This window comes from Rhinolophus hipposideros (assembly GCF_964194185.1).
Source record: "Rhinolophus hipposideros genome assembly, chromosome: 4".
Lineage (NCBI taxonomy): Eukaryota > Metazoa > Chordata > Mammalia > Chiroptera > Rhinolophidae > Rhinolophus > Rhinolophus hipposideros.
Window position 1 is genome coordinate 57,190,696 of NC_138050.1, and position 27,463 is coordinate 57,218,158.

Sequence of the window (27,463 nt, forward strand, 5' to 3'; positions counted from 1 at the left end):
AGCGTTTTAGTCTTTGTCACACTGTAGTGTTATGTTTTCTCTGCATTATTCTGGCTTCTCACACAATGGGGAATTCCCCGGAAGGCAGGCTTCTCCTCTGTGAATAGTTCACGTGGGTCATACAGCACCCCCTCATGTGGGGATGTGGAGAGCTTCTGAAGTTCCAAAGCTCTTCCTGCACCAGATTCAGAGCCTGTGTGTTTTAGCAACTCTGTTTACTCCTGCAGGGATCTGCCCAGATAGGTGGGGACAGGGGTGCAATGGCGGTGGCCACCACCACAGCCGGTCCTGCTTCCACAACTCCCTCCCTTTTGCTGGAACTAGTTGGGCTGCGAATCTGTGTCTGTGGACCACAGTTCTCAGAATGGCAAATATTCTATTCTTTTGATCTGACACTGCTACTGTTCCGCTTCTAGCACTGGGGACGTGGGGGCAGGGTGAGTTTTGGGAGGGTAGGGAAGGGGCGGCTAGTCTCTCTGTCTAAGACTTGTTCTCTGCTTGGCAGTGAGGGCTTAAACCACCATTTTCAGCCTTCTTTCCTCAGTCTTTGCTCCGAGGTCTCTGCCGTGAGGATTGGGTTCAGCCATATACGCTGTCCCCTCAGCCCTGTGGCCATCCGTGGTGCCCTAGTGGTCCGAGTTCTTCCCTCTCTTGCAGCTGGGGTAGTTCTGGAATGCAGCGAGCTCAGAGAACCGAACTAGGTCTGTGTTCTGCACTCATGTGGCCCTGTCTCTGCACTTCTCCCTTCTCTCCTCCCCCACTCAAGGCAATTTGCCCACCTTCAGATGGTTTCAGTAGTGCGCCTCTTAATCTTGCCTGTCTGCTGCACAGGGAGTCCTTTGTGGAGTTATAGTTGTTCAGTTTGTTGTAAATTCTAGGAGAGATTTCAAGAGGCTCACCTCATGCTGCCATTTTTATGATGTCACCTTGTTCTATATATTGATTGGGGTGTGGATTACAAAGATGTATGCATTTGTCAAGATTAAAATGTTAATTTAAGATCTGTCTGTTTCATAACACAAACATAATTCTTCTGTTATAAATAAATTTAACAACTTGGAAGACTCTAAGGGAGAAAATTGATAAATAGATAGAATTTAAAAGTGGAGAACATTTTTAGTGAAATGCCACCAGGTTTGCCCTATTCACCATTGACATAGAGAGCATTGACAAAGATATAAAGGACATTTTCATCAAATTTCAAGGTGAAATTAAGCTGAGAGTAATGGCATGCACATTAGGAAGTACAGATTCAAAAAGATCTTCAAAATGAAGCAATGGATTCTGCCAGATGAAATTTGCTTGAGGTAAATTAAAATTGAAAGTTGCAGACTTGAGAGGGGAGTACTGTTTTATAAATATAAGTGTTCATAGTCATTCTTAGGAATTTTAGTTTGAAAAAGGTTCTTTCTTATAATCAGTAATGTGATGTTGTTGTCAGAGAAGCTAATGTGGTCTTACATTGTGGTGTTGGAAGAGATTTAATAAATATTACCCCATTCCTTGTTCGAGCTGCTAATTAACTGAGTTGGACAGAGGGAGCAGGTAGATGGAGATGCAGATAGCCCCTTAGTTCTGGGTCAAAGATAGGTTGTAGGGCATGTGGTGACAATGGGTTTTTGACTCTGAACTCCAACATCACATAGTTACCCACACACTTCCAAGAAGTTCTGCAGAACTGCTGGGCTCTCATCTGAGGGCAATCAACACCTTTACCATAAAGTCTAACATGACCGAGAGTAGAGTTCTCCCTCCCTGCAGAGGGCTGGCCTCAGAAGGAGGAGATGAACAGCATGAAGATGTCCAGTTCTAGCCCAAACCTCCAGTCTGATTAAATACTTTAGCTCCCAGGTATAATGTAAGAATGGAGATGGAGAGAGAAACCAGAAGTTGTATAAGAGTGAGTTCACCTCTACTTTGAAAGACATACCAGCATTAGGGAGTATTTCCACTTAGCACTGAGCTGTATTAGTAATCGATTACCTATGAAAAAGAGTGCGTATGTAATAGATTAGATCTCCATACTGCAATGCCTCCAGCAATCTACTAAATCAAACAGCTCTTGAGATTGTTTTTCAAAACTTTTGAATGCAGTTAATTAAAATACTTGTAAATATGTAGCCTGAGCCTTTAAATGGAAAAAAAAAAATATTTGTAGTGGAAAATAAGGAAGATAAAAATTTAAGATTTTGGGTGATAAAAGTTTGAGGTAAATCTCTGTCACATGTAATTATACTTAATTTGAAAATTGATTTAAATTGCAGGGTACATCTTACAGTGGAAAAAAATAATCCATTTAATACACAAAGAAACATTAAATTGTAAAGAACAACTTACTGTTAGTGAGATGACAGCTACATAGAATCGGGCTTCAGACCAAAACGGAGGTTCATGGAAGAATATTCTTTCCAGTCATCTCTATAATGATGGAACTTTGATTAGCATATTTCACATTAGTTACACTAGTTGCCTTACTTCCTCCTAAAAGAGAGCCTTCCTTCTACTCTAATTAAAATGATGTTTTCAACAACATGACTGGACACATGTAAAGAATGGAAAACAGTAAGACTTTAACTGACATACTGTAATAAAACAAAGGCTAACTGTTTTCGGTGATATCAGACTGTCAGGTCAAAAAGTCATGACTAAAATCAGCAAACCCTAATAATCACTAATATGGCTGGACGTATGACACACACGCATGCACACATGAAAAACAGCAAAATTATTACCTATGAAGAATATGGCCTGCAATTACTCCTTACTACATTTTATCTTATGTATATGAGGAAGGCTAAACACAACTTTTATCTTCAGATAAATAAAATTCTGTTCAACAGAAAAGAAAGCGGGCAGTAAACTCATTTATCACAATCATTTTCTGAGCTCAGGGAAGCTGATAGGAACATTTAACCAGGAATAATATCTTTCATATAAGTTACCTTTCCTTTCATCTCTTCCCTTGCACCTCCTGAAACTGATGTGAAGATGCTGGTCTGTCCTTACAGGACTACAGAGTATTCAATAGACAGAGGTAATTTCCACTGGGGCTTTTATTTTGATGGTATTTACTTGGGGAGAGGGAATGAGTCCTACTTCTCTTTTACGTTTCCTCATCAAAGTTTTTGATTTAACTATTGTGGGAAAAGGCAACCTGAAGCTCCAGGAGTAGCATGTGATATTTGTGATCAATGTACACAACATCAATAGAAAATACCAGGAAAGCTATCAAAACTTCACAAATAAATCTGCGTTGCATTCCCTACAAAAGAGCCCTTTACATTATTAGCATTTACACAATTAGACATGTTTATTTTTTAAGTTATGTATGTTCTAACAATTCATGGCATGTAAAAACAGTGATATAAACCTAGTGAAAAATTGTATGTTTAGGAAAATTGATAGGTATGGGAGAAAATTAGTGGTTTTGTATATCGGTGAGAATATCTGAAATAAATCCTCAATTATGTCTTCAGTCTGTTTCGTGTGTGTGTGTGTGTGTGTGTGTGTGTGTGTGAGATATGAGTTTGAATTGTTTAAACATAATGTTATAGTGCTACAAAAAAGGAAGAAAGAGCAGCAACTAGCTCAGGCTTGATAAAATGTCTGTAATCTGGCTTTATTTGATGCTTTAATATGATGAGTAATTTTTTGTCATTTATCAAGGAAAACAGCATTAGAATCCTTTCTTTCTTTTTTTTTTCCAGTCAGCGGAATGTATTACGAATATCAGGCCCTTAATGTAAATGGGTGTTTTTAGAAGTTAATAAAGAGTGGAAGGGATTGTAATATTCTGACAGTCTCTTCCAGTATTTGCAAAACTAACTTCATATTATCTGATAATGATAATAACAATGTGAACGCATCATAACCATGAGATTTAAGAGACAGTGGAAAAAAATCGTCAGACTTTTAAAATGCATTTTAAAATCAGATTTGATATATGACACACATCTGGGGAAACTAAACTTTAAAAATACCATTCTTTTTAACAAATGTGGAAGAATTAAGTATTTTATCATAAATTAGGTAATGTTATCTTATGCAACTATTAAAATATTTTAAAAGAATTTAAATAAGAAGAAAATGTCATCACTATTGACATTTTGGGCAGGTAATTGCTTTTTGTGGGGAACTCTCTGGTGTATTATAGAATGTTTAGCAGCATTCTTTCTTGGTTTCTACTCATTATACACCAGTTGCAGCCCCTTAGTCTCCAGACACTGCCAAATGCCCATGACGGGGTAAAATCACTTTGGATTGAGAACCACTGCTTAAAATAAAAAAGAAGAAAACAATTATTTCTATGTATGATAGATTTTTCATAAGAAAAGGGACAAAAAGATAATATGAAAAATTCACAGGTCTCTTAACGGTGAATTTGGAAATGTTTATACGTTTAAAAACATATTTTCTATTGTTTATTTACTCAATTTTCTATTTTGACTATTAATTTTATAAACAATTTACCCAAGAAAGCTAACATGCTTCCCAAATTTAACAACTTGTAATTTAAAAATTATTTTAAAATGGAAGACATATTTTTCTCTTACCAAATTGACCAACCATTTTTGTTTTGTGCAGTGTAATCTAAAATATTGCAGAAGACTAGAATAATGAAATATTTAAAAAAGTTATTCCTCATTATTTTTAATTTTCAAAAGACCAATATCATCTTAAAGTAATCCAAAGATAGTTCTCATGTATTCAAATCAGAAGAACATGACAATGCATTTAAATGACATTATTTCTGGTTCCTTTACATCCTGTGCTAGTTTTATCCTCTATGAGTAACAGGAATAATTGGTCTGACTTATTTACTGCACCATGTTTGAAAAAGATTTGCCAGACAGTTAATACATCTCTTCTTTACTTATGATTTCCAGACTGAACTTACCTAGTTTTTTTTTTTTTAAACTCATTTTAGGCTGTTATCAATTTAGATTTTCCTATGAATTCTATTGCATAGTTTAAGTTTTAATTACACATTATGTAAAAAATGAAGATTGAATGTACAATGGAAAGAGTGGGGTAATTTAATTTTTGATACAATAGCTAGTATTGTATCAAAAGGCATTGCTTTAATAGTGTAAACACACTTGTTTACATGAGCAATTTTTATTCTATTTACTTAAATCGTTTTTATTAATATTTCTTTACCTGTAATTACAGATCTAATTATTATTCCCATGGAAAAAAAATATATTCTTCTGCTTATGATCATCATTCTTTCCTTTTTAAAAACTCTTAGAAGAAACAGTAATAAAACTCTTGGAAATTATAATAGAGTTTTTTTTTTATCCTATAATAAGTTTGGAATTCTCCTTCTTCCATCAATAATAATTATGGTTTAAAATGTTATTTCCCACTTTACTATCCTTAGAAATGTTAACTGTATCTATATTTTTGCTTAAATAGTCAATCTATTTTTACCACTAATAAACCATTGTAATCACCTTTGTTTATATTTCCCCCATCAAACAGTAATTTGTTTAGCTGCAATGCCATTAACACATACATTTTCTAAAATTCCTGTGAATTAACGCAAATATATACCACATATATTTTCTAAAATTCCTGAACAAAATGTCATGCAGACATGTCTATGATAATTCACAGAAGTCAAACATTATTAGATTTCTGTTGTTATTTTTTGTCATTATTCAGAGAATTACACTTGACGTATAAACATCCTCCCCCAAAAAATTAGAGAAAAAAAATGCTATTTCAAGTGTGTATGTTACAAAGTTGATAGCATGCAGTTATATAGAATCTTGTCGAAACTTGCTGAGGATTGGTCAAATTGTGAAATTACTCTTACCTACATGTAATTCATTGTCTGGATTTTTTCACTCTATACTGTGTTTTATTCCTATTTCTGATTAAATGTTTAAATATTTGAATTGTTTGTAGCGATGTAGTAATTTTTTTCCATTTGTTTATTCAATAAACATTTACTGAGCACAGACCATGTCTCAGGCTCTGTGTTAAGCAAAGATGTATGTAGCATGATGGCTAAACCATAGTCTCAGATTTGAATCTAGTTGATTTTCCCCCGCAATTTGCAAGAAGGATATTTGTGCCTATTCTGTCTGGTGACTTTGCCCCTTTCATCATTAACTGAGATTATATTAAATATTCTGTTATTAGTTTTAATGACGTCTAAAGAAAAGCTTCATTCCACCTATAATTTTCTCTACTTTCCCGAAACATAGCAGTTAGTCATCATCTAATGTACACTATTTATAATCTTTTTTCCTCATTACCGTTTTCACCCCAGCAATGAAATTGCTTAACCACCATATGAATAATTCTAAGTCAGTTAAACCAAAAGTAACTAGGAATTTGAGAAAATTAATTAATGTTTTTTTCTATTTTCCTTCCAGTTTGAATTAAAAAAAGGAAAAGAAGTGAGAGAATAAGTACTTTGGAGTATCTTAATAAGTTCCCATGCCTGACAAAGATTGAAAAAACAGGGAAATATATATATATATTTTTTTTTTTTGCAAGCTCAGTGAAAAGAAACGCTGTATACATTTAATATATGTTAATTATTTATAAATTATATATCATGTGCTACTATACCAATTATACGTTCACTTTAAAAATCACAAACAAAAAATAGAAAAGGATGGAATTTTAAGAATATAAATAGAAGTTTTACATTTTTTCCTATACTCCTATCATGATTTAATAGCCCTTAATTCCAGAGTGGATGGACTTTGCTTTTGGAAACAACTGTAGACTTTGTTCTCTGCCTACATAAAACGCTAGTGAATATACTCAACTGCAGAATCCCATAGAAATGACTGCGTAAATCAATAGTAAAATTGCATTATGCATGAAAGAAAATGCAGCTACATAAGTTCATAGGAGGGTTAAATATGTCAAATTAATATTGAGACTTTCCTTAGAAGATAGTACTTGTTTGATTAAAGATCAATAAGAAATCCCTCCTCATAAAAAAAAAAAAAAAAACTTATGTCATGACTTGGCTCATGTTCTGAATCAACCCATTTTTTAAAAATACTCCAAGCAAAGGTTAGGCACCACCAAAAGGATGCATGCACGTATGGGCATGCGTACACACACACACACACACACACACACACACACTCTGTGAGTTTTAATTAGAATCCAAGTCCTCACAGCGTAGGAGATATACTAATAATTCTTTGTGCAAGGTGTTAATTGTTAATCTCATTTTTCCTGTCTAGTAGCCTTGTATAATACTGTTTATAATAGGCTTCCTGTGGTAAAAGAATGGGCTACTAAACCTCAATACATGTTTTCCAGTAATCATTTTAGTGACCATGGGTCCTTATAATAGTGGCTAATCTCCATAACATCATCATTAGTGGATGAGGGTAGCTAAAATTATAGAGACCCTTTGCTCTAATTATAGACTCTGAATTGCAAATCCACTCTTTAATCAACTGTAAATGCATTGTAAAGGGAATTGTAAGTTCTTTCCAGGGAGCAATATGAATTCAAGCTAGCAGACTAGAACTGAACAATGTAATGTGTTTGGGGAGTAATAATTGAATATGCTCTTCATAGAGCCTGAATTACGATATGGCTCCTTGCTGGAGAGATTGTCACAGGAAGTTATATGCTTGTAGTTTCCTAGCATCATTACAAAGTTGTGGCATTCATATTTTACTTGTCCAGAATCCTCAATAGTAAGCAAGTTAAGTATGTTTTCAAATATCTACTTTTTCCATTTTTTGCTTATTCTGATGTTCTTATTTTTAAGAGCCTAAAGAGAGAAAACATGTCTCTCAAAATCCAGATGCCAGTAGACTCAATTCAATTTTATATATTTTGCTGATTTCCGTTTTCTTTAACCTCTAATATATAAAGCTAAAAACAAATCTGTTTCCCTAATCCCATAAATATTTTATCATTGAACATGGAAAGTGCGAGAAACACTTTTCGTCTATTTGGGTCACAAGCAACATTTTGATTTTAATCAAATGCTAGGAAATTTATGGAGACTCCAAAAACATCTTATTAACTGACTTAAGAGGATTGTAGCTATAAACAACCTTGTCCAGTGACTGCTGCTGCTATTGTCTTATTGATGGGATAGAAAATTACAGCTCTACACACTTCCTTGTCATAATGTAAGCAATGCTTTTAAGTCAACTTTCACTGGCAGAAAATACAAATGCAATAAGAAACAGCAACAAGAGAAGAGTTAGGAGGCCCATTCGTACACTCTCAAATATTTATCTTCATCTCTAGTATTCAATATCTTCTCATATGAAAACAAATAAATTCCTAATCACCTTTATTTTTTTCTTTGTGAGATGATCTCATTTCTTACCAGAAGGAATCTAATGAGAAAAGTACACATTTTTTCAATGTCAAGATTGACCTGATTGTTCAAATAAGCCATAATTATTCTGGAGATCATTATTTTCCTTAAGTAATTTCCTTACCTCCTTTCCAATCTCCCCAAACCATCTTTCACTTATAAAATTAAAAGAAAGATCATCATTTAATCTTAGCCCTTTTAATCACATGCTGCCTTTGTGTTATAATTGTACCCTAATACTTTTTTGAAGAAAATGTAATTTACGTGTAATTATATAATATTCACTGCTGAGAAGTTTTAATAAATTACTCGAGTGTTAATGAAAATTCAACTAAGTGTCTTGTATTTTGATTTTTAAATTATCATTTCTCTTTCATATTGTAACAATTTTTGTTTTTAAGCTTTTATGTTGAGATAGTTTAGGTTTTTGACTGAAATTAATAATTAGAAAGAAACAGTCTCCATTTGCAAGGTAAGTCCAATACAACAAAGAATAATGGCACTCAATATTAATAAAATTTTGTGTTTAGCTTTTAGTGTTAAAGTAGAATAATATCCTTCTAGTTTCCCGGAAAATTGGGGGATTCATTTATTACCATGACATTCTTCTCTTTGCTTTAATATTACTATGCTTTCTACAACAATTTTCCTATATTTGAATTATTACTGAAAGCTACAAAGGTTAACATTAAATATATTAACTTTTTAATGTTATTCAGCTTTTTCAGCCATTAGTCTTCCTTAGACGTCTGCCATTATTTACATAATTATTTCGTCAATCTCGCCACAGCTTTTACCTTCAGAGTGTAATACAATGAGTATTCATATTTCATTTTGAAAGGCAAGGAGCTAGATGAATGGCGTAAATGATGTCCATTCATAAGCTTGACCTGAAACAGATCTGCAGCTTGGTGGGGAATTTACTTCAAATCCATAGGAGAGAATGTGAGGCTAGAAGCAGAGAGCTTCAACTTGACAGGTAGTGAACGTACATTCATTATTAGTGGGTTTTGTGAAAACCTATGTTGTGTCTGATATAAAATTTTAATTTTTTTAAGCAAATCCAACTTCTATAAAATAAGCAATGTTTTTACCACCCAGTAATGTACCATATTTTTAACTTGAATTACTTCTGTAGAAATCTTGCTTTTACCCTGAGTTTTGATCCTTACTAACCTGGATCTCTCTATGTGATTCTTGTTCACCCTTGCTTAGCAAATATACCTGGTTGTATTGAGGTTTAGCGAGGCGGCTAATATCCAGTCGGTGCCTTCGTGACACCATTAAATCACTTTCTGTGTTTTTGGTTATTATCCGCTGAGATTTATGTGCTCATTGTGTACAGCCAAAGGGCCACTGTGACAATGCCCTGAGTTATCTCACCCTCCCAAAGCAACAGTCTTGAAAAGGCAGATTTAGAGAGGATTTTTAAAGCTTAGTTTCACACTTTCATTTCTCATAGAAGTACCACAATAACAAAGGATTCTATTTAAGTTTCAGACCGCACTGCCAATAGAAACTATTAAAACATGATGGAGTGTCTTATTCTTGTCCGATTTCTAGTCTAAAGTTTCCAACTGCAGATTCTGCAATGTTAGCTGGCCAAAGTGTGAACAAACACTGTGGATTTTAAGTTTTTCATTACACATAGTTGTAAATGTTTCATTTTCATTTTTAACTCACCTTCAGCAAAAGAATGCAATTATAGAAACTGGTATAATCAGTCAGGGGAAAAAATGTGCTGTCTTTAAGCCAGAATTCCAATCATTGTGATTTGTGTCACCACTCACTTCTGCTGAACTTTTTTTTCTGAAGGATTTTGTTCTGAATATTTGTAGCTTTAGGGAGATGTTTCTGTAACTTATCTTTATATTGGTCACATTTATATCTACCAAATTAAGAAAACTAGACTCTCCTTTATTTTTAATCCATGAAGAAATTATTTTCATTTAAAATGTATTTTTTTTCACAATTAAGAAGCATGCTCCTAACATGAAATAGAGGAAGAGTGTAAGTTGATGAACTGATTGTATTGCTTGTCATTACTATCCCATTACTGCTCTATTATTTACATTAAATCAGAAAATAATATTTACTTTAAAATGAGAATCAAAAGGATTTATTGCAATGATCTTTTCTAAAACATGGCTAAATTCCATATCCCTTCATCTCCTATCCATTTGGCCACAACAATCTTTGTTTTACAACTTTTCCCTTAAGACATTGTCCCTGGCCCCAACATCCACGACTATTTACCCTCCTCAAACTTATTCCTTCATTTACTTTCTTTGAAGTCATTCCAACCACTTCTCATGTCTCATGAACTAATTAGAAAAATCAAAAATTCCTCGGTAAGAGCAGAATAAAGAATAACATGTCCAAAAGAGGAGTTATCCATAATACAAATATTACCCAATTTTAAAAACAACACTTCACATGCTTTCTAAAATATGTTCATGTATATTATCTTATGGGGCCCTACTAGTAATTCCATGGAATATTTAGGTGTGTTGGTTATTTTCTGCTCGTCTTCTCCCTACTCCCCTCTCTGTTGTTTTTACCCCTGCCTGCTCTGTCTGCACCAGGCTCTCTCACAGCTCGCTTTCCAGGCTTGGCCTCCACAAGGAACTAGGAGGAGGTCTGAGGCAGCTGAAGAGATGACGTTTAGGTGGCATATCTCTGGGAGTAGTGTTCCCCCACAACCAGAGCTCTCGTGAAGCTCTCCCATTTTCAAAGCTCCAGTGCTCAGTGGGCTACACTAACACAATTTTCCTTGCTCATCCCTTCAGTCTGAGGATTGATAACAACTTCTGTAAACAGTCTCATCATTCCTTGAATGTGTTCACACCTTTGTGAGTAGTTGCCTTATTAATATCTTTATTTGAGCCATCAAGGGTGAATTCTATTTCCTGCTTATACCTTGACTAACAAAATTGGGCATATTTTATGAGCTGTTGGATTTTGTTGATGGGAAAATTAAAACACAGTGAAGTAATTAACTTAAGTCATACAGGGAGCTCAGGATGGAAACAGGCTAGAAGCCAGGTCTCCTTGTGAGTAGTCTATGTTCACCACACTCTTTAAAATGCCTAATGATCATCTTAGTCAAATGGGTAGTACCATTGCTCCATCCTGTTCACTGGAATATCTCAAGATCCTAGAACAGTGAAAAGGACTATGTGGTTGACTCACTCAAGATACACTCAACCCCCTTGTTAGCTGGTCTTCATGTATCGTTGATAAGGGAGAGAGAAAAACACATATTTGGCCTAGTTTCTGCACATAGTTGCAGCTGGATGAGTTTAGGGGGTGGACACGAGGATTCTGAAGCAGTGACACACATGGGGAGGCAACATTTTTTTCAAGCTTGTGATCAGATATCTGTTTTCTCTGCAGCACCATTTCTAAACATAATAGCACATGCACTGAACAGCAAGCTCACAGCAACCGTAGCTTTTCAACAGGAGCACTCAGTAGTACAGGTGAGGAACCCTCCAGACTCAAAGCCTGTCACTACATCTAAGTTCAGTTTCCTGACCTTCTGAGAGATTTTTTTTGAGGCATCTAACATTTTTGTTTGTTTGTTTGTTTGTTTGTTTGTTTAAATAAATTCCATCATGCATGGACTAGTGTGAAAAAAAAAAACAACAACACTAGATATTCTATTGTCTGCAAGTAACAATATTAGTATATGTCTTCTGGATGAAATGGTAGTTATGCTTTCCCCTAACCATTTAAAGCTCTTATATCTATTCTGAAAACTTTGTTTTCCATTTTCCATGCCTTCTTTTTCTTCATTATTGCAATAAGAGATATTACATATCCACTCCTGGAAAAGATGCTTTATTTATTGTCAGGTAAAGGTTCCTCTCTTTCTTGTCAACCATAATTCACCATCATTGACCCTTTATCCCTTCCTTTCATGCAGTAAAACAGATATAAAGGTGAAAATCTTTTCATAAGTTTTTTCTTTTTTTCTTTTTCTTTTTTCTTTTTTTTGCTCGTGGCTGCTTTTAGAGCTGTCTCTCAGGCAGTAATGCTAAATACAGAAGTTGAAAGTTTGAAAATTTTATCCCTCCCATTTTCTATTGTGGAGAATAACATCGTGTGTAACTACATTTTGTAGAATTTTATCCCCTCCCCTCTACAAACTTCTGCATATATTCTTATAATTTGAGATAGTAGAGCTCAAGGGGAGAAGAAAATCAAGGAAGAAAGATAATGTAAACTTTGTAATTTACATATATGGAAATCTATCTTGTTTTTTTAAAGAAATCTGGGAAATAGAGATAGACTTATACAAGTTCTACCAAGTAGCTGGAGAAAATCTGGAAGTATTGCGGGGTTTAAAGACTAACATTCTGTTGATTTCCAATCCCAAATGTTAAAAATCTCATCTTAAAGATGTCCTTGGGGGATATTAGAAAGTGGGGCATATGATTTCATGATGTCCTACCCTTTCTCTGTTTTCATCCATCGCTCTCTTACACTGTATTTTAAAAATTTAGATTCCTTAATAATTTTATAATTAACAATTAACATTGAGACATTGTTGAAACTAGCATACTCACATGCATTCACACACACACATACACACACGTAATGGTGATGGATACATGGATATGTGCATATGATGTATCTGAAGGAAGGGCAGTTTTATCTCCTTTGTTTTTCTGCTGTTGATAGGAAGAAAAAAGTGTTTTGTAGGTTAATTGCGTGTTTGTAGATATACTCCAGGTTTCTTTGATTCAGCTGGTGAGTGGCCCTCCTTTTAACCAACAGCTGCCTCCCCAGCTTCCGGTCAATGCCTCTGTGGAGCACAACCCCACACCCCTTCCCCATTCTCAGTGAAGAGTGTCTTGAGGTCTCTGATATTGAAGAATCTACCTAGAACTAGTTTTGTCATTTTTTTCATTCATCCATTCATTCATTTCATAAGCATTTATTTTGTGACATCCACAAGATGCCAGGCACTTGCTGAGTTCTAGAGATAGGAACATGAACAAGATATGATTTTGAAAACTATACTGAGAAGTCATGGGATGACAACTCCTTCAACTGTAGATAACGTGCTGTGCAAACAATGACACAGGGGACTGAAAGAGCAGGTTTGGGGAAAATAATTGTGTACCTCATATCCTTTCCTCTTGCTGTTCTTAGTCAAAGTCGAGATGTCTACATCTCACATGAGGATTCTGTTATTAAAGGGCTTTGATTTAAAGCACTCGTTAAAAAGACAATTATCCATTAGCATACATTTGAGTAACACCCAAATCATAAATCCTTTTACAAGGAGGACCGGATTTTTATTTAACAATTATATATGAAAGAAAAATCACATACAATTTTTTAAAATATATTCTAGGATGAAACAATTGTCTTCTTTGTCAACTAATGTATGTGGCTTTAGTCTCCATTTATGAAAATAGATAATGTGACTGTCTTCAAAATGGCAAGGTGTTTTATACATTGATTTTGTGCATTTTTGTCAATTAGAGCTCTGGAAAGATGTACAGAGTACTCCACGTTTGCTGTATTATCAGTATTCACATTACTGCAAGCACTTTGATTGCAAAATAATTAAAATTCCTTTTGCCAATGTATTAAAGTTAATTAATGAATATTAACATAGGCAATATATTTCTGACAGTGGCATGTAAGATTGTATTTACTGACTTATTATGAGTAATGCCTACACCATCCAGTGTTAGCTGGTGACACCATGCTAAAAGAATTGCGGACAATTTAAATTTTAGAGATTTGGCATATTGTCTTACAATTGCAATTTTGAATTTCAGTTGTAGATTCTCTTTAGTTCTTTTGCCTTAAACTGAATTTCAGACATCTGTTACTTCTATATGTATATGATTATAAAGTGTCTTTATGATTTTAGGTGTGCACGTGGTTAGAAGTTCAGATACATGGGGTCATATATAAAGTCAGACCTCTGTTGCCTTGCTCAGGATGCAGTGATGGGTCCTGTACCAACAATACTGTTTTCTGGTCTCTCGAAAGTAACTTCCTTAGGAAATTGTCCTATATTCACATTGATATTCACTATTGCAAGTAGCTGCTCATCTTAACCTGAATGACATAGCAACTGTATTTATTTACCTTGTACTCTACGCATGCCTTTTAAATCCAAACAATAGATTATCCACACTGGGGACACATAAGGCTATAATTTGGCAGAAAGTGTGTTGGGAATAAGGGTGTCCAGGGCTCAAATTGAATACTTGGAATTTTGCTTCTCTCATCAATTCATACACTGTGGCCATAGGTTCTTTAATAGATGGGAGCATTTTAGCCATTGGTTGATCAGTCTGTTGGTGCTGGATGCCTGAGTCAGCACTTCACAGTATGGGTTCAACATTTTTAATATGGCGTCTCAAATTTTCAAATATTCTATTAAAATACACAGAAGGAGATCGTGCATCACATATTACTCTGGTTGTTGGAAATCAGAACTGCCCCAAAGAAACTCAAACCAAGTGGGCCTGATGATTTTAAAGCTCTTTGCAAGGCTTCTTCAATGCATAGAAATGTCAGTTTTGAGCTTTTGCATTTTTTCAGTCAAACCATGAAACAAAATATAAATTTCTTTTTGGATTGTTCCTTTGGATAATTCAATTTGGATTATCTTTAAATGCTTCTGCATTCTCTCCATTAATACAAATTATTCATGTAAATGTTGCTATATCTGATTTATTTCACTGTGAGGAACAATGCTACATATTTTTTCTTGAATTATACTTCATCTTTTTTTTGTTTGTTTTACAACAGAAATCACCTATTATTTTATGTGGGGGAAATAATTGTCTGATTAAAAAGACAAGACTAAATAATCATTTGGTTGTAGCTCAGATTTAATGCTAAGTCTCAGCTGTGCTAATACAACTGACATTGACAAGCAGCTGGAATGCATAATTGGGTTAAAAGTATTTCTCCTAACCCCCTTACTAATGACAGGTTGGCAAGAGATGGTAACATTATCACAGTTAACTTTTCCACAAAGGATAATATACCAGGGCAATCAACTGGTATTAACTATGAAAGCTTCCCAGCTTTAGAATGTAAACTCTTTTTTTTTTTTTCTGTATTGGAAATATTTCTTACATATGAATAGATAAAAATAGATAAAATTTAAAGTATTTTAAAATGCTGATGTTTAGAACCATAAAAATTTAATATTCTTGACTAACTACAAGTCCTTAAATTATGTTGACATGTTCTTAAGTATTTTATTTTCTGGTTAAACCCTCAGGGGTTAATAACCCTAACACAGAACCATTGACTGTCCTCATTTTTGAAGCCTCTCTATTTGAATTACTTTGCACAAAAATACCAAAATACTTTTGATCAAAGCATGAATGAACGCTAAGCATGAAAAGACAATAAGACAAAAATAAATTCTGATTCTTCTTCTGCTTCCTTTATTTTTATTCTCTGTCATTTTCCATTTCTTCTTGCCCTCTTGGCTCCCATGCAACCCCTTGTTGTCTCTCTCGGAAGCACTTACCAATTCATAATACAGTTACTATATTTGTTTTCATGTCTCTTCCTGGGTTGTAAACCAGCACCACAAAAGCAGGGATTGGAGGAACCCACTGGTCCTGAAATGATTTTGGAGGCGGATTTTGAATTTGCTGGCTGCAGAACTCAGGCAGAGGAAAGAGCACCGGGAGAGTGCTGGGAGAGGAGAGTGCTGAACACTCTATTAGCCTCACGCTCCTCAGTTGTAAAGAGGAGGTGACAAGACCTACTTCCCAGGTTTGTTGCAAGGATTAAACAAAGGAACTTTTAGAAGGGTTCTGTTGCTTGCAACTGCTGGGGAAATACAAGGCACTCTGGGAGCATGGCAGGCAGTATATATATGGAAATGGAATATGTGGGCTTGCTTTCCTGGCTCTGGGGAGCTGATGAATACTAACTAGCATGAAAAAAAAAAAAAGAAAAAAAAGAAAGAAAGAAACCAATTATGTAAGTTTAGAACTTTTTTCATTGATCATTTCTAAACACATTCAACGAATAGTGGAAACACAATTTTGAACTGTTAATGAAACATATTCCACTGTGGCCAGCCCTAGAAAACCATATTGGGAGAATTTTAATCAATTTTTACTGCCACACTTAAGAGGTGTATTAACCTATTAGTATGTGTTCATAGATTATCCTTGAATGAGTCTGCATTTAAGAGGGCAGATTGATGACAATTCTCAAGGAACACCTCACCCATAGAACAGTGAAGGGATTGTGTGTTTTCCCTGCAGAAGACAACTGCCACAGAGAAGGCAGCATTACGGATGGGGAAGCAAGCTAAGAACAGTTCTTACGTCTTTAAATTGTTGAAAAAAACCCAAAAGAAAGATATTGTGTGATGTAAAAAAATATATGAAATTCAAATTTGAGTGTCCATAAATAAAATGTATTGAAATACATACCACCATGCTCATTAGTTTTCCATGGCTGCCTTCTTGCTACAACAAAAGAGTTGGGTACCTGTGGCAGAGACCAGCTGTCCTAAAAAGCTGAATATATTTATTATCTGGCCCTTTGCAGAAAGTTTGTCGATCTTATTTTAGAGGGTCCCAGGCTGAGGACTTGTGCTGTATGAGCATTGGGAGGAGAGAATGTTTTGGCCTCCAGGACTTCACCACTTATGAGTACCCTGCCCATAAGCATCAGTACCTGGGTTATGGGATATATAACATGGGATATTGGCGAAGTAATGATGGACCTAAATGTTAGGATGAGTAGATTCTTAGCAAGACAGTGAGTCTTAAAATTTGAAAATTGTGGTATTACAAAGAATGGAACAGACTACTGAAACTTGTTTATTTCAGGAGACCTAATGATTAACAGACAGACTTATTCTCCTTTCCTGCACACATGGGAATTTTCACTTGAGTTCCTTAGAAACAGCATTGCCTCTATGAACAATGTCCCTTTGCATGCCCCCTGTCACTGGCCTCCCTGTGGTGGAGAGCCATAGTGATGAGATTTAGGGTAGCTCAGTGTGGGTTTGTATCCTTATTCCCCCTCTCTTGTCTACATTTAAAGAATTTCACCAGACCTCAACCTTCTTATCTGTAAAATGGGAAGACTGTGGGAACTTATGCGCAGGTGCTAGGCATACAGTAGGACAATTCCTCAGGGCAGTAAGTGGCTTCCCCTACTTTGTTTCCACATATATTCTCATCCCTCTTCCTTCACTTGAATTGTTTTGTTGTCATTTTATCTTTGTGCAAGATCGTCCCTTCCTCTAGACAAAGAAATCTTTCAAAGCAGGAAACTTGGCTTATGCTTTTTATCCCCCTCCGGAACACAGCACACTACCTACTGCAAAGTGGGCATGTGATGCATGCTTTTTTTTTTTTTTAATAAATGAAAACGTGTTTGTTTTAATTAGTATATGTCTGTAGAGTGCTACAGTTTTTCCTCAGAAAATGTCAGTTATATGCAAAAGTCACATAGCTAATTGATATGGAATAAAACAAATTAATCCACAAATCAAATACAATATATCCAAAATAGCATGTTGACATGTAATCAACATAATACTATTAATGATACATTTTACATTCTTTTTTCATATTAACTCCACAGAATCCACATGTATTTCACATGTATAGTGCATGGCAATTTGGACAAGCCCCATTTATAGTGCTAATAGTCACTTGTGGCTGGTGGCTACTATATCGGACTGCATAGTTCTATAGTATATATGGTAACCCTGAGAGAAAATGACTATAAATTAATCAAAATGCTTCACTACCGGCTGGAATTTAGCAGAGAAAACTCCCTTCCAGACCATCATTATCTGGAGATAATATTGTCAACCAGATTACCTGTGTATGAATGTGACTAAAAAATAAAATGGTGTTTGAACCATGTCACTGTATATATTCCTATTATTGTCCTCTCTAACTAGACATTGGTAGAATTGTTTGAAGATTTGTTCATGCATTTGACGCTGCCTTTTCCCCGGTGAACACCTGAGGAGCTTGCTCAGAGGGACGCCTTGCTGGTGAAATCACGCTGGGGCAGTTTGAGCGCGTGTTACTGTTGTTTCTCGGGAGCTGCTGACTGTGCCAGATTAGATGAAGCTGTGCTTAGGCATGTTCCTGTTCGTGATAAATGTGTCTAGGTGCAAGTCCCAATTTGTGCTGTTTGGCATCTGTGCAGACAGGCAGTGAGCTTCTGGCTAAACTGAACTGAATCGTACAGTCCCAGCTTCGTTTCATTGCCTCGGGTACCCGCTACCATAGAATATGCCTCTTTCTATGTAGACATACTTTGAAATGCAAAGTAAAGTTGAAAGCTACATAACAAGATGTGGGATGTGTTTTTCGCTGGAAAAAAAAAAAATACAATGATATAATTTGCCTGATTACTCACAAACACCTTATTAGTTGACAATAATGAGACTTTTTGTTGTTTTAGTTTTCTTTTAAAACCATATCTATAAAAACTTATGAAGCTGTTATTTACGTATTTAAAAAAATAAATAATGGAAGCTTTGATATATTCGATTATGCAGACTTTGAACACATTTTCTTCTTGATAGCTGTTTGGAAGGTTTTTATGGGCTGACAGCCCAGCCTAAACCTAGCTTCCTGGGAAGGAGAGGAATGATGAAAAAGACCCCTTGCAGCTCCAGCTGTCTGCCATTCTCTGACTCTGAGATAAACCTTTGGCAATATGATGACTTCCTAATGTCTGAAGTGTGAGTGACTTCAGAACACCATAAAGGGAAAATATCCAGCTGCAATTTATTATGGTCAGGTCAATTAAATAAGTTCAGAGCATTATCATCTTGTTTATATCTATCATGGATCATTGGAGATGAAAAATATGTCTGTGGTCTTAGCTCCTGTTTCCCCCTTTCAGATAAAGAGCCGTAGAGACCTGTAAATAATTGTTGGGATACATTTCAGCAGCAGCTTCTCAGCATGGGCAAGCTATTACATTTAAATTGGTTAATATTCTATTGTTAATGGTCTGCCTTTCATATAGAAAGACATTCAGGAAAAGGATTGGATCACTATATAAATAGCATGACTCTCTGTCTTGGCTTTTTCCTGTGAAGTTTCTGCCAAAGATGATTGGAGTCTTCATGTTTGTTCAATAGGTAAAAAAAGCCTTGCTTGTCACAAACGGTGTCTCATTTATTTATCTAGACCCCTTTCCTTCTGTTTCGCTGCATCCTGTTCTAAAAATACAAGCATATGGACTCTGACAGTGCGGGTTTCTGCCCTGTCAGTATTCTGTTTATGCCACTTGTTTCCTTTAAAGAAAATTACCTGCCTTCAATCTGATATCTCTTGAGACTACTTTTACAATCAAAATATAGTATTTAGATGGTCAAGTGATTAAACAGGCCAGAATAATAGCTGCAGTCTTTAGAATTTCACATATTTTTGCTGTGCTTCAGGAGAAGTCTTTTAGGATAGTAATTTGAAAACAAATTCAAACATGAATGAAATATAATTTGGAAGAAATATGTAGTTCATATTCCAAATGTCTTTCAAAATCTTAACCCACTAGTTTTCAATTTTGAATTACTACCCTCAAATACTGGGCTTTTCATCAAGAAAAGGCATCCTTGAGATAGTGCCTGACACTGGTTTTATCTTTGTTCTATTAACTTCACTATTTCAGAGTTCTCTTGCCTAATGGTGAACATCAGAACTGTGAATGCCTATTGAGATGACTGAACCTGCTTGTCGGTGTGAGTGTGTGTGTGTTTTAAGGACAAATGCCAACCCAGGGTGTTTGTCGTGAATGCCACTTACTGACAATTTTGATTATTTTTCCATTTTTACTTTGGCCCATGTCCCTATTCCTACTTCATTTGTTTCCTCCATCCTCCAAACTTGTGCAAAACAATTCCATTGAAGTTCTTATTACATATCTACTATTAATAATTCCTTTTATTGGCTGAGATATAACTAAGTGGAAAGGCAAACTTCAAAACAAAACAAACAAATGGAATTTCAAGGTAGTGGAGAGACAACATGGTTGTCTCTTCAAACTAATATGCACATTTTTGGTGCTCATTGGAGTAATTAGAAAACGATAAGGCTCTGAAATGTTTTCTAACTACTAAGGTTTTAATTTTGTGTTGTGTTGTATACTGCTTTGAAAGCACTTAATTTCTGAGCTATGGTTTTGGCTTGAAAAAGTTGCATTTCTCAAGCATTATTTAGAATCATGACTTATATTTGGAGTCAAAATTGTTGCGGGCAAATTTTCTGATTGTTATGTTTTTGGTATTGCATCTGTTCAGTCTTCAGTTACAGTAACATTCAATGTAAAGCAATGAGAAAATCACAAAAGACATTTTAAATTAACAATTGTACTTCACCTTTTTTGGCAGTTTGATTTTATCAAGCGTTTTCTCCCCTGCTCTACCCAATTCCATCAGCACTGCCAACCCTGGAACTGAATCCCTTTATTATTAAACTAAACCAGGCAAAGCCAATCAAGGCCAGTCATATGCCAATTGGTTACAATAACTGATTCTGATGATGAAATATAACCAGTGCTAAAGTCAGACCCAAAACAAACAAACAAATTCCTCCAGATTGGATGCCACATGGGCTTACTTGAGACGCTGGATATTCGGCATAAATTTTCTAATGGATAGAATCAGATTGAGTGTAAACATTACTTTCAAGTACCATGTAATTTCTGTTCTCTGAAAATCATTTTAGAATATGTTCCAATACCTTTAGACTCCCAGATTCCTGAGCTCGGCCTCTTTACAGTAGTTAATTATATTTATTGTGATGATGCGATGTTTGGAACTCTACTTATTCTTGATGCTTGTGGTTTCAATCCAGCGAAAATTCTGTGACCACAATAACCACATTAGCCTGGCTCATAACCCTTATATTTTACAAAGTAATTCAGCACTATCCTTTCTCCCTAAAACGCCTTCAAAAGGATGATCTATTTTTTAAATACATAACATTTAAAAGCACATTTCTGTCTTCCCAGATTAACAAAAATTAGAAAACATTTTCCATTTTGATACTATATGATGTAGATTAAGAATTAACATTTCACTGCAAATATAAACTTACCTTTACTTAAACTTATATATATATACATATATATATATATCTCATATACATCTATACCTATGATATTATAGATGTATACTATATACTTTTTTCCTAAAAATTTTGCTGAACATTAAGTGTTGTAACTATATGAAATAAATGAATATAAATTTTTAGTATTCTGTTTGAGGGCATTGCTGGCTCAAACTATTTCGCCTGCTTTGTCATGCTGTTAGGTTAAAGTAGACATGCTTTGAAATCATTTAAAACACTCTTTGCTGAATCAAGACTTTGTTCCTGAGGACTACCTGGTCATCATCTGGATGTCAGGGGATGGCTGAGAGCACAAGAAGAGGAGCAGTTTAAAATTCGTATTTACAGAGTCAGAAAACTACATGTTTAACAGGTACAATCTTTTTCTCCATAGATGACTCTTAGCAATTCGGTCTCTTAAGCTTGGCCTCAAGAGGATTCATGTACAAAGTGAGAGCATTTTTTCACAAACTGGTACAAGTCTTTGGCCTGAGACACTGAAAAGCTTTGGCATTGAGTCATGGCCGTATAATGGGATAGTCTTGCAAAGAGCTTTAAAAATTCACAAAAAACAAACTTGATAGAATTTGGCCATCATATTTTCCCTTGCCTACCTGCCTGATGATATTTATAAATGTAATATCTCATTTGCTTCCTCCTCAAATTGAAATGTACCCCAATTAACACACAAAAATAAAGATTGTCCAGTAATAGTAGATTCAAAGATCTAGACTAGCTATAAGCTTTTATACCAATTTTTGCAAATACCAGAAACAATATCCTATCACCCTTCTTGTGTCATCAGATTGTCTTCTGAGACATAGTTGGTGCATTAGACTTCAATATATTGGTTATGTTAGATTTAGCCAACATATATATACACAATTATAATTGTATCTAGAGATCATGGCACATTAAGATGGTTAACAATAAAAAATAAAATTGATTAAACATTTTCACACATTTCAAAAATCTTTCAAATTCTTATCTTCAAATCTCTTACCTGATTCCAGACTCATTTCTATAGCTGCTTTCTTAAAATGTATTCTTGAATGCTCACAAGCATCTCAGATGTCTCATGTCCAAACTAATTCCTGGTTGTCTCCCCAGAACTGCTCATACCCTGTCTTCCTCTTCTTACTATATGGCATTACGATCTACCCAGTTCCTTAAGCCAGAAACCTAGGCGTCATGTTTATGGCTCTCTCCCTCATCTGCATGACTGTTGCCTAACCCACTGCCAAATTCTGTTTCTTTTCCAAGATGCATGTCAGGTCTGATTCTCTACCGCTGCCCTGATAGCTCTTCCCCTCCATCTACCAAGTAGGTTTTTTCTCTACTGCCACTCTTCCTTCCAACACAGTTCCTTCACAGAATCTAGAGACCACTTTAGAATGTAAACTGTGCCATAGTTTTCCTTTATATAAAGACTTCTTATTCACTTAGAATAAAATCCTAACTGCTCATTACAGGCTACAAGTCTGCAGTGACACCTATCATATTCGTATAAACTCAAGCCACTCTCCAATTTGCTCATCAACTTCTGCCATGGTGGTGGCCCCTATTGTGGGTTCAATTGTGCCACCTTTCCAAAAAAAAAGTATGAAAGTTCTACCTCCTGGTACCTGTGAATATGACCTCATTTAAAAATAGTGTTGCTGTGGATGTGATTAAGATGAAGTCATTAATACGGGTCCTAATCCAGTATGACTGGTGTCTCTATAAGAGGGGAAGATGGGCCATGTAAAGACACAGACACACAGGGAGAAGACCATGTGATGATAGAAGCAGAGATGGGAGTGATGAAGCCACACTCCAAGGAAAGCCAAGGATGGAAAGGCACCATCAGAAGCCACCAGGAGGCAAGGAAGTATTTCACTCTGAATCTTGGGAGTGCGGCTCTACTGACTCTTTCATTTCAGACTTCTAGTCTCCATAACAGTGAGAAAATAACTTTCTGTTGTTTTAAGCTACCAACTTAGTGGTACTTTATTCCATGAGCTCTAAGAACTGAATCCACCTCCTTTCTGTTTTATTAACACATTAAGTTCTTTCCATCACAGAGCTTCCATATATATGGTTCCCAGTGCCCAGACCTCGCCTCTGGCCATATCCTTAGGCCACATTGCCATCAAACACATTGGACCATTCATTCTTACTTTAAGGCCTTTTCACTGACTGCATGGTTTCTTCCTGCTTAACACTGATACCAGGCTCAAACATTGGTTGACTATAGAGACTTTCCCAGACTACCCCATCTGTGAACTCCTAGACTCCATCACACAGCCCAGTTTTACTTTTCCAAATAGCCTTTAAACTATCTGTTTTATTTGATTTTGATCAGCCACTTCATCCCTCCATACATACATATATGTAAGAGACTTAACTACATACATAATTTTAAAATTACTGTTAACCAGTTTCTAAAATAGTGGCAGATATATACTAAGTAATCAATAAGTAGCTATTCAAGGGATGAATGAATGAGTCATGAATTAGTGCCCTCCTGAATTTCTTTCAAGTCTTGCATAAAATAGTCAGTGGTGTTTTTTGTTTGTTTTTTTATCACTGAAAATGAAGTATCAAAGCATTTTACTTTTACGAATGTAACATTGAATGTGAAAAAGCCATCTTAAAAAAAATAAATTAATTAAAAAAATAAAAAAAAAACCCAGTTGCTTCCACAATGACTTGCTGTTACACAGTGCCCAGCAGAAAATGATAAATTTGCATTCTGACATTACTTCTTAGCAAGGGAAACACCTTGTTTTGTCAATCAGTTTCTCACATCTTTGATGAATTATAAGTGTCTGGAGTGAATAGAATAGTTACCAATGCCTTCAGGGTCTGACTGGGTTTGCTTAGGTAGGTGCTTCCTGGTTTTGTTTTTGCCAGAAATATAGCAGTAAGAAAAGTCTGTCTCCTGCTAACTATGGATCTCGCTCATTTTAGTCCAAACTTAAAATCCCTGGATATTTTTACAAGTGGGATTCCTGAACGTTTCCAAGTTTCAAAGAGTTCCATTTAGCTCAAATAGTAGGAAAAATATGAGGTCATGGATCACCTCAGTTAAATTGTCACATGTATAAAACATGCTTATAAAATAGTAATACTGAGCTTTTTTGTGAATCTTCATGGATTAGCATCTTGAAAGAGTAAAAAATGATAAAGGGAAACAAATTGAGCATAATATTTTTATACTTCGTTGGCAATATATGTATCTGTTGATGAGCATGTTATACATAGGCTTTTATTTTCTGTTCAAATGTGTTATGGGATATTTAGCAGTGTATTTACAAATATTGGGAGAAAAACACTAAAATCCCATAAATATTCAGAAGTATTAAGACAAAGATTACACATATTGTATGTGTCTGTCATCGTTCTCTCTCTCTTACCCTCCCTCAATCAAAAAGATTTGACTGATCTTGCTACTTTAAATAGCTGCATATCATATTCATGATAATTTTGTTATCCAAAGATGATGAAAGGGAGGAAGAGAGAAAGGGGGAGGGAAGAAGGGAGAGAGAGAGAGAGAGAGAGAGAGAGAGAGAGAGAGAGATTCATAGGATCTAGTTAAAAGGCTAAACTGCCTCAAAGCTCAACTTAAGTTTTCTCATTACAATCTTCAGTCAGCTAAAATGTAACTGTCCAGTCATGGGCCAAGTTTTTATATCTATCAATACCCTGAAGTTTTGAGTGGATGTCAAACAGGCTGTGCAGATGCAGTTGAGAAGGAGAGAACTGAGTGTGTTTTTCACATGGATAAGCCATAATGTATTTAATAGAATGTGGACTGTTTAATGTGCAGCATTTCTTCTTTGTGAACATTCCTTGGAGAGAACTTACGTCATTTCTGTAATGAGCAGATTACATTTGTGTGGGTGCAGATCATGACTGCCATCCCCACCGCCAGGTGTGAGAAGAGAGGTTCTTAGGCAGGGTCCCCCAGAAAGGGAGCTTTTATAGGCTAGCTGAATTCAAGGGTGATAGCCTTCCCCAAAATGGATCTCTGAATGTTACTAGGGTCATTTCCATTTAGGGACTAAGCTCTGTCAAGAAAGAGGTTGCTCTCTTCAGAGCTCTGGTAACTCATCCCAACTGCATCAGCTTGCTGCTGTAACCACTGAGGTGGTATGCTTTTCTCTACAGCATGCTGTGTCCCAACTACCAGGAGTTGACATGGAACTTCAAAAGGAAATCAAAACATAGTACACCTGTGAATAAAAACTCAGGAAGGACACACGTGCTTCATTATTGGGTGCCTTAGGGCCAAATAAGATCCAGGCTTCTACCACCTGTTCTTATGTTTTCTCCCTCACGTACACTATGTTTTTTTCTTGTGGAATTAGAACAAGAAAAAATAAAAAATAAATAGACTGAGGAGAAAAAAAAGCATGAGGGATGTGGCTCCTAGCCTGAGCTGTCATTCTCTCATCTACTCTCTTTTCCACTTTTTTCTTTTTAAGTTATCAACCCAGGTTTGGATACTGTCTTCATAAGTCTATCTTCCTAGGAAGTATAATTGATAATCTATAACCTTTTATCCGTAGTGTGATTGTTCCAAAGGATGGTATTTTTCAGACATATATAAAGCTACTATTTTGTTGTGGAGTATTAAAAGAAAATATTTGATTGATCTTACTAGTTCAAATAGCTGCAAATCAAATGGATGATAATTTTGCCATTCAAAGATGAAGTGATTTGCACAAACCATTAGCCAATAGATTCTGCTAAAGAGGAAACCACAGGCCCCAAATAGCATCACTGTACTAAAGTCCATGATATCAAACCTAGCTTTAATACCTGACCTAATTATTGTTTCAACCTTTCCTAGAAATATAATCTTAATCAACCAACGGAAATTTTCTGGTCAAATACCAGTAATCTGTCACATGGGCTTTCTTCCTCCTTCCCCTCCCCCTTCCACCCCCCAGAAAGAAAAGGCAAGCTGCATGATAAAAACCCTTGCCGCTCTCTTCCCCTTAAAAGATAAAGATGTTCTTGGTCTAAAAATAATCCTTTCTTTTGTTAATAGTTCCCTTGCATCACCCTTTTTCTTATAAAAATCTTCCATTTTGTACAACCCAGATTCATAAATTGCTTAATAAAGCCGTTTAGACCTTCAACTTTACTTAGTTATATATATTTTTTTAAACTTTAGCGTTTCTCTAAGAAAATTACTGGATCCAAGTAATGTTGCAGACCCGACTCCAGGACTTTTGCCTACAATAAGTCTAGGGAACCTCTCTCCTGAAGATAACTGTAGTAACAGACCATTTTGAGGACCTGGTGGCCCCTTGTGTGCTTATGTCGAGGTATCATTTTCAGTAGTTAATCTTGTCCCTGATTTGGCTCGGGAAACTTGACATATTATATAATGAATTATCACTAGCAGCAGTACTCTAATGTAGCACTCATAGAGTTGTTAGAAAGATTACAAGGATTTAGCCATATTAGAAATCCACATCCCTATGATAATAATTTTTAAAAATTAGATAATTAGACTACTTCTGTGCCCGATTCTATGGCTCTCTTTTCCTAGCATTATGCGGTGGTGAGTGGAATCAGAAACTAGTCTTGCATTGTGCTTGTTGCTTCAGAAAACCAGCCTGTTTTTGCTCTGGGGCTGCTAATTTAGGAAATGATGCAGCTCCTCTGTGGCAGCACCTCCAAAAAAACGGACCTGTTCATAATTAGTGTCTTTTCCCAACCACATGCTCGTGTCCTTAGACACATTCACGGCCTCATCCAGGTTTCTGTTTCTCTTCTAGAGTGTGTTCTAACACATACTTTGGTCAAACAGAAGCAGAACCCACAGTATCCATCATGGAAACACAAGGACTTAAGAGATGGTAGCAAATTCTCATTTGCTAGAAATCTAAGCCTGCCATAGTAAGTAACATTTTCTTTTCAATGACATGAAAACTATCTCTTTTATTTTTCGCCCTGCAGGATTACATTTGTCACACATGAAAATTCTAAGTCTCCAGTGCAATTCATTCATTATTTTATAGACCCCAAATCCTCTAGTACGTATTAG